Source organism: Chamaea fasciata, unplaced genomic scaffold (assembly GCF_029207755.1).
Source record: "Chamaea fasciata isolate MVZ Bird 193981 ecotype frontalis unplaced genomic scaffold, bChaFas1.0.hap1 SCAF_32, whole genome shotgun sequence".
NCBI classification, from domain to species: domain Eukaryota; kingdom Metazoa; phylum Chordata; class Aves; order Passeriformes; family Sylviidae; genus Chamaea; species Chamaea fasciata.
This window is the reverse complement of record NW_027094117.1, coordinates 224,243-231,411: the sequence shown is the minus strand read 5'-3', so window position 1 is coordinate 231,411 and position 7,169 is coordinate 224,243. Positions and strand designations below refer to the sequence as shown.

Here is a 7,169-nt window from a genome sequence, read left to right as displayed (position 1 = left end):
AATCATTGCAGTGTGTTCATTTAGAGAACTCAGAACAAGTCGGTCGTCAGCAGGTACGGTGTCGACCAGTACAAGTCAGCAGGCGCGGTCACTTCACCGTGACTTGCCCATTGTTTCTGCCCAGGTTCTGACGTTCCCATGTGGGTGCTGGGTTTTTCCATCAAACACACCTGCAGGCAGCACTTGGCCAACATCCCAGCTCAGCCAGGCCACAACTCCCGTCTTGAGATTTTCAAGTCCCTTCGAGGGGTTTCAGTCTCTGTCCTTGACCATGGTGGTGAGGCAGATGAGGGATCTTCAGACCATCTCTTACACCAGCCCGGGACTCACGATTGTCGTCAAGAGAGCTCCTTCAGCAGGCTTCCCTAGTCTTGTGAAGTCTTCAGGACTCGTCCATGTTAGTAGCATATCCCGGAAAAAACAGAGACAGTAGAGAGTGTGTGTGAAAGAAAGAGAGAGAAAGAGAAAAAAATAGAAAAACGAAATAGAAACAGAACAAAATCAATCAATATTGATTAAAACAATTTCTTCAAAATAATCAAAACAAATCATCAAATTTCTTCAAGTTATAACAAGTTTCAAACAAAAGCTTAATTTTGATGACAACCTAACATCATTCAAAGAAACAACAATAATCAAAACAAGCAACCAACAATTTCAAATGAATCCGCTGTTGCAGGTCTAATTTTCGCTGTTTGGGTAGTACGTCTGGTGTCAATAACTTTGGGAGTGTGTCTTGCAAAAGGGGTCTTGACTAAACTGTGTGCTTCCATGATAGATGCCAAGTGTGTCAACTTCTTCATCATTTTCCAATTGAGGATGTATAAAACGACTGATAAGACAAAACCAATCTACACCAAAATCAAAAGAACAACAATGGGATGACACACTTTGTTCCGGATACCTGTGGCAGTAGGTGACCACCCAAAAAGGGTAACCCACCACCTGTATTCAGCATCCTTTTGGACCCTTTCTAAAACACCATGTATTTCTTTCACATCATGATAGACTGTCATGAAAGATTTCTGTCCACTTTTCTTGATCTTTTCCAAAACTCCTACTAAGTCTTGGTGAAGAAACATTTGTTTAATTCAAGTCAGATTCATTCCTATGAGGACAGGCGTTATCTGGTGAAACATGGTAAAATTTGTTTGGAAAAGGTGGTAGGATGTAACTGGGGCTGAACAAGAAAAGTCACATCCTGGAATTGTGGTAAAATTACAGACACAAAAATTGGAGTGATTTTTAGTATCCACCACTACATTTTCTACAACTACAACATCACAAGCAGTCCTTCCACAAGCACATCCATTGCCTATATACACAAGCACTGTTTCAGGAGTTTCCTTAGGGTGTACTTCAAAGCGACAAATCTTTTTGCTCTGTGTCCAAACAAATGTCTTGAGCTATGACTGCATGAACAATATCAAGTGCACTAAGGCACTACATACGGTTCTTACAAAAGCTGTAACTGTGTTGGTATTGGGGTTAGAGGTAAAGTTGACCAATTTCCACCAGGATTGGAATTCCTTTTCAAAATCATTTGCATTGTCCCAAATTATTTTCCGAATTTCAGGAGGAAAAGTGCCTTCTTCTCCTTCCCTTATGATTGAGGCTACAACTGTCTGCATCCAAAGCTGTGTCTGGATGCAGCTAAGAGCCAAAGAAACATTCTTTTGTGTAGCACCAAGTGCAGCAATTATCATTTTGTGATCCTTCACATCTACCTTTTCCCAATTTGCTAATATGTTTGATAGCAACCACTGATGTGTCCCCAAAGGCAATAAGGATAACTGCAATGCTTGTTCTAATTTGGTCAAATCCCTAGTTGTAACAGCCAATTTGTTCATTAATACTACTGAATCAATCCTGTTTAGAATTCCCAATTTAAGATATTTATCATGGTTTCCATGGCCTTCACGTCCCTCGGAGTTCTCCTGTAAAAAGTAAGCCCAACAGAATCTGCCACCAGAAGGCAGAAAGTTAGAATGATGGACATTCTTCCCTGTGCATTTATTCCATACTCTTTCCCTAGAGCATCAAAGGTTAGCCATGGGTATTTCTTCAGAGGGGGTCTTAGCACTAGTGGTCCCTCTCCCACCGTGGGGAGGTCCAGCAAAACAGGTTGTCCAGGGTAACGTGCTGGATTCTTGGAATCCCTTGGTCCCCGTAGTGAGGGAACTATGCTTGGAGCTGTTGGGCCAAAGGAAAAACATCAGTAAAGCAATAATTTGCTGACTGTTTGGGGGAAAAGGGAGGGGTAAGAACTGAGGCAGGTTTGTCTTGGATGCTCCCCAAGTTTTCTGCTTCTTGTACAGCCAGTTTTTTCACAGCTCCTTCGTTCTTGAGAAGATGTTACAATAATGATACAAGGATGTTCTAATAATGTTACAATCTGAGCACAGCACTTTCTTCCTGAGGCTGTCTGGGCCACCCCGTTAGCTGGGGGAGTCCCAGCAGTGACTGACTTAAAAACTTGGAAAGGCCCTCTCCAAACAACTGGTTGTTGTTGTACAATCTTCTCTACTTCTAGGAGAGCTGGGCTAACCACAAACAAGCCTTTTTCCCTGGTAATATACCTCTTTTCAGCATCTCTGAAACCACGGGAATAAAAACCAGCAGGCCATGTCGGACCCTCAGGACCCCACTGCCATATGTGTACTGACAACCGTGAGGAAGCAAACCCCCATTCTACCTGAAAAGGATCTGTTGGCTGGATAGGGCTTAGGGCCTGATGAGCTGTGGCTCCAAAAATCAACAATTGTACTGCTTCTTCCTGAGATGGGCTCCAGTCCCATTTTACTCCCTTTCTCAACAAATCATAAAGAGGCCTGGCAAAAATGGAAAAATCTGGAATGTCTTTTCCCCAAAACACTACTAATCCCAAGGCATGCTGTAGATCTTGCCTGGACTCAGGCACTTGAATTTGATCTGAGGAGGTTAGGGTGTCAGCTGGGGTACATGTCATACCTCCTTTCCACCAGATACCCCAAAATTTTACTTCTTGAGAAGGTTTTTGTATTTTCTCTCAGGGGATCTGCAAAGCAAGGCTTTCTAAGTGGGAAATTCTTTTCCGTTGATGAACATCTTCCCACTTGCTGTGTCTCATTGTATACAACTTGTGTAAAGGAATGTTGTGGCTTGTTGCCCAAGGCTTGTGGAAGAGGAGGTGCACTGGGTTGTTGGTTGGACGATTCCAACACAATAGGTTTGGGACAGGGCCAATTAGAAATTATTTTAGCCAATTTATCATCAGGCAATTGATCCGTTATTTCTGGCGGCACTCCCCTTTTCAGTCCTAGCGACCACAGTTGCTGCCGCTTGGAAATTTGTTTTCCCTTTTCTGATTTTTCATTAGGAGAGGCAATGTGCCTGACTCCTCTGGGTTTTTCTGATTTGTCCTCGGGGTACTTCACTGGTCCGTATTTTCTACTGTAACTTATTAACTCCTCTGCTACCTGACTCCATGTTCAAAGTTTATGATTGCTGTTAGATTGTGTGCTAGGAGTTGTAAAAGGTGAGGAGTCAGTGGAGTCGGTGGAAGCAGTTTGATCTCTTGTCTGTCCAAGAAATCTTCCAAGTCTATCTAGCGCAGAGATAGATGCTATTGTTTTTTGAAGAAGAATTGCTGTTGGTTTAAAAGACTCTGGCAAACCTCGAATTAGAGGGGTCATAATCTCAGGTTTGACAGGCATTGAGCATTGGTGACTCACAGCCAGAGATTCATTTTCTTTCATGTATCATTTGCAAGCATGCAGCTTTGTCTATGTTTTCTAGGAGTCGGTCTGAGGTGCCGACTATTGCCAGAGGGTCGCCCCTCTCAAGGGGGTTTAACCCCCCTGCCCAGTAAGCTGCACGCTGTCTCAGGGACCATGGAGCACGCCTATTTCCTGCTGTTAAGAAAACTCCTTGTCCCCAATAGCCACTTGCTTCTTGTTCACTTCATTTAATTTGCTTGCCTCCTGTGAGGGAGACTCGAAAAACATCCTCTGTCTCTGATTCACCTGAAAGGCGCGAGTATTATTTCTTTAATTGTGTTAATTCAGTGGCTGTGTATGGTATTTCTTTGGGAGTTCTGTGGGGATCACCATCCTCTTCATTTATAGAATTCTATTCTGTTTGAATGAGAGGTCTCAAGTTGGAGCAACAGTGTTCCCCACAATTTTGCATGTGTACTAATTCCTTCTGAGGGTATATTTGTTTAATGTTGTATGTCTCCTTTCCTTCTATTTCTGTGGGTGAATCTGCAGATTTGAAGGTTTTACTTTGCCCTTCTGCAAGGGAAATCTGCAGCAAATAATTCTGATTTCTTTCCTCTTCTAATTGTTTTTGCAAAGCTTCTACCAAATTTGGCAGGGATTCTAGGACTGCTTGTTCTTCACTTACCCCTTCAAAATGGGTTTCTATGGCTGCCACCCCCAAAACTGAGCAAAGAAGGCTTTTATTTCTGCCCAGTTTCGATCTAGCATCATCTTGCAAAGAATATATTCTATCTACAATGTTTTCAAAGTGAAACCAATTATTCTGTGCCCACCTTGCTCCGTCTGGAGAAGGTCTAGCACCATGTTTTGCATGCAAAGCATAAAATGCATCCTCATCTTTTTCATTCATTTTCTGAAGGGACCAAAACCACTCTCAGGGAGGTACTCTTCAAGTTACACCAAAGGCACAGCTAAAACTCTGTTTCCCTTTGCTTCCCTGGAATGGGCCAGGAGACCAAAACTGCCTGGGAGGTTCACCTTAGTTACAAATAGTTGTCTCCTCAACTACGCCAAGCAGCCCAAAACACACACACACACAAAAATCTCACCACGGTCCCATCTTTTGCACAATGAGATCTTGTGAAATCCTGACGACAGGAAGTGATATTCGCCTGGGTGCGTACAGTCTGCGGGAATTTTCCCTCGCCCCCCTTGCGTTCTAACAGCGCTCACCCAAGTGGCGTGCTAGGTGCGGCTGAGACGAGGCTCCTTCCCCTGTTACAAACTATGTAAAACCCACAACCCCTCTGTCCATCCAGATCCTGTCTGTGACACCAATTTAATGTCACGATCTGCTCCCACAAGCGGGCTTGGTGATGGTTCATTTTAGGGATTTCAGAGCACAAAAGACACGGCGGGGGACAAACTCAGTTTACTCAATCACAAATGCACTTTGATTTCGTGCCAACAAATGCCACAGTGGGGAGAGAAAAGAGAATAGTAAGAAAGACAGAAAAAGAGGGCAAGGGGATTATAGCTACCAGCATGGAGGCTCGAGTCTTTGAGGCTTTTGAAGATGCCTATAGATGCGAGTTTCTCCAGTGGGGAGATCTCAAAAGTGAGCGGGGGTCTCTAGGGTTTTTATAGTCCTGTCCGAAGCGACAGGCAGTTGGCCAAACAGGCGGGGGAAATCATTGCAGTGTGTTCATTTAGAGAACTCAGAACAAGTCGGTCGTCAGCAGGTACGGTGTCGACCAGTACGAGTCAGCAGGCGCGGTCACTTCACCGTGTCTTGCCCATTGTTTCTGCTCAGGTTCTGATGTTCCCATGTGGGTGCTGGGTTTTTCCATCAAACACACCTGCAGGCAGCACTTGGCCAACATCCCAGCTCAGCCAGGCCACAACTCCCGTCTTGAGATTTTCAAGTCCCTTTGAGGGGTTTCAGTCTCTGTCCTTGACCATGGTGGTGAGGCAGATGAGGGATCTTCAGACCGTCTCTTACAGTCTGGAAGCTCCAATCTGGTAAGACACTGCATGGGGGTCAGGAAGGGGCATCCACCCAGCACCGCTCCGGGAATCCTGTGCCACTGACACTGATCCCACTTTGTTTCCCAAGGGAAGAGGGACAGGAATGGATACAACATGGCAGCCAGTGAGTGCCAGTGGCAGATCCAGCTCTGAATCCCCTCTGTGTGGATCCCAGGATGGATGCTGGGATTAATCCTGGTGTGTGATCTGTGCTGGAATCTGATGGATCTTCTCTTTCTGCAGGAAAAGATGTGGGAACCAAGGGCCTGACCTTAGGTACGGAAGGGGATCAGCGTGGGATTCCAGAGGGAGATTGGGGCAAGATGGACGGACTTGGATCAGGGGGGGATTGCAATCAGAGCAGGGGTCCAGAGCAGGATCAGATGAAATTGTGGAGTGGGATCGGGGCTGGATGCTGGAGGGGGATCAGTTGGGATGGATGGAGCAGGATTGGTGCAGGTTGGATGGAGCAGGATCAGTGGGCATGGATAGATGAGGCAGGTTTGGTGCAGGATGAATGGGGCAGGATTGGTGTGGAATGGATGGAGCAGGATCAGGCTTGGATTCTGGGGTGGGAACAGGTGGCATGGGTGGAGCAGGACTGGGACAGGGTGGATGAAGCAGGATCAGGTGGGATTTGGGAGCAGCTCCCGCTCTCCATGGGCTCCACAGCCCAGGTCCATTGTTGAAGAATGGTTAGCAGAGCAAGGCCACGGATCATTAGAGGCCTTATGGCCCGATACCAAGTGCTAGCAGCCTACGTGCTGCTAAGACAAGCTGTCCTTGGGACAGCAGTAAGCACGGTTACAGGCCAAAGATAAAAGAACTTGTGGTTAATAGAGCGTAGCAGTAAGCACGTATCCAAAGTTTTCAGCATGCCAAGGGGAAGAACCTTCTCACGCTTGATATAGCCAATCAAGTATAGATGAGTAGTGGATGCTAACCAATTATAATTTGACAAGTATGCTGAACGCTTCGGGCAAAAGTATAATAACGGATGTTATGAGCAATAAAGTGGAACAATGCTTTACCAATCATAATGATTGATTGCATTCTTCCATCGCCGAAATCTTCCGCAGTTGGTGACCCCCAACGTGATAGCGACTGGGACTGCTCTCGTGATACCCACCCGGAGGTAAGCGAGCGGCGAAGCTCCGAGAAGCAGCGCTCGGATGGCAGAAGGGTTCCGTACGCGGGCGTACACCCCGCTCCGTGCCTAGGCTGACCTTACAGAAGGAAGCTTGCTAAACCGACGCAGTGCCACCTCGCACAGGCTGCATGCGCGCGCACTGGTAAAAGGTACAGCTTTTCCTGACTGCTCCCCTTGAGATAGTTTGTTAGGGGTAGGCAGTGGAGAAACAGGTGGCCTATGATTTGTTTAAATGCTTTTTACAAAAGTGGGGAGTGCAGGAGGTAGATTTGAAAAAGGAACTTCCTGGC

The 7,169-nt window shown here is 45.9% G+C and overlaps 1 pseudogene; it reads right to left on the bottom strand.

Moving 5' to 3' along the window:
• Positions 1–2,877: 2,877 nt before the first annotated feature.
• On the bottom strand, positions 2,878–4,563 carry LOC136303291 (uncharacterized; annotated as a pseudogene).
• Between the last annotated feature and the right edge of the window lie 2,606 nt (positions 4,564–7,169).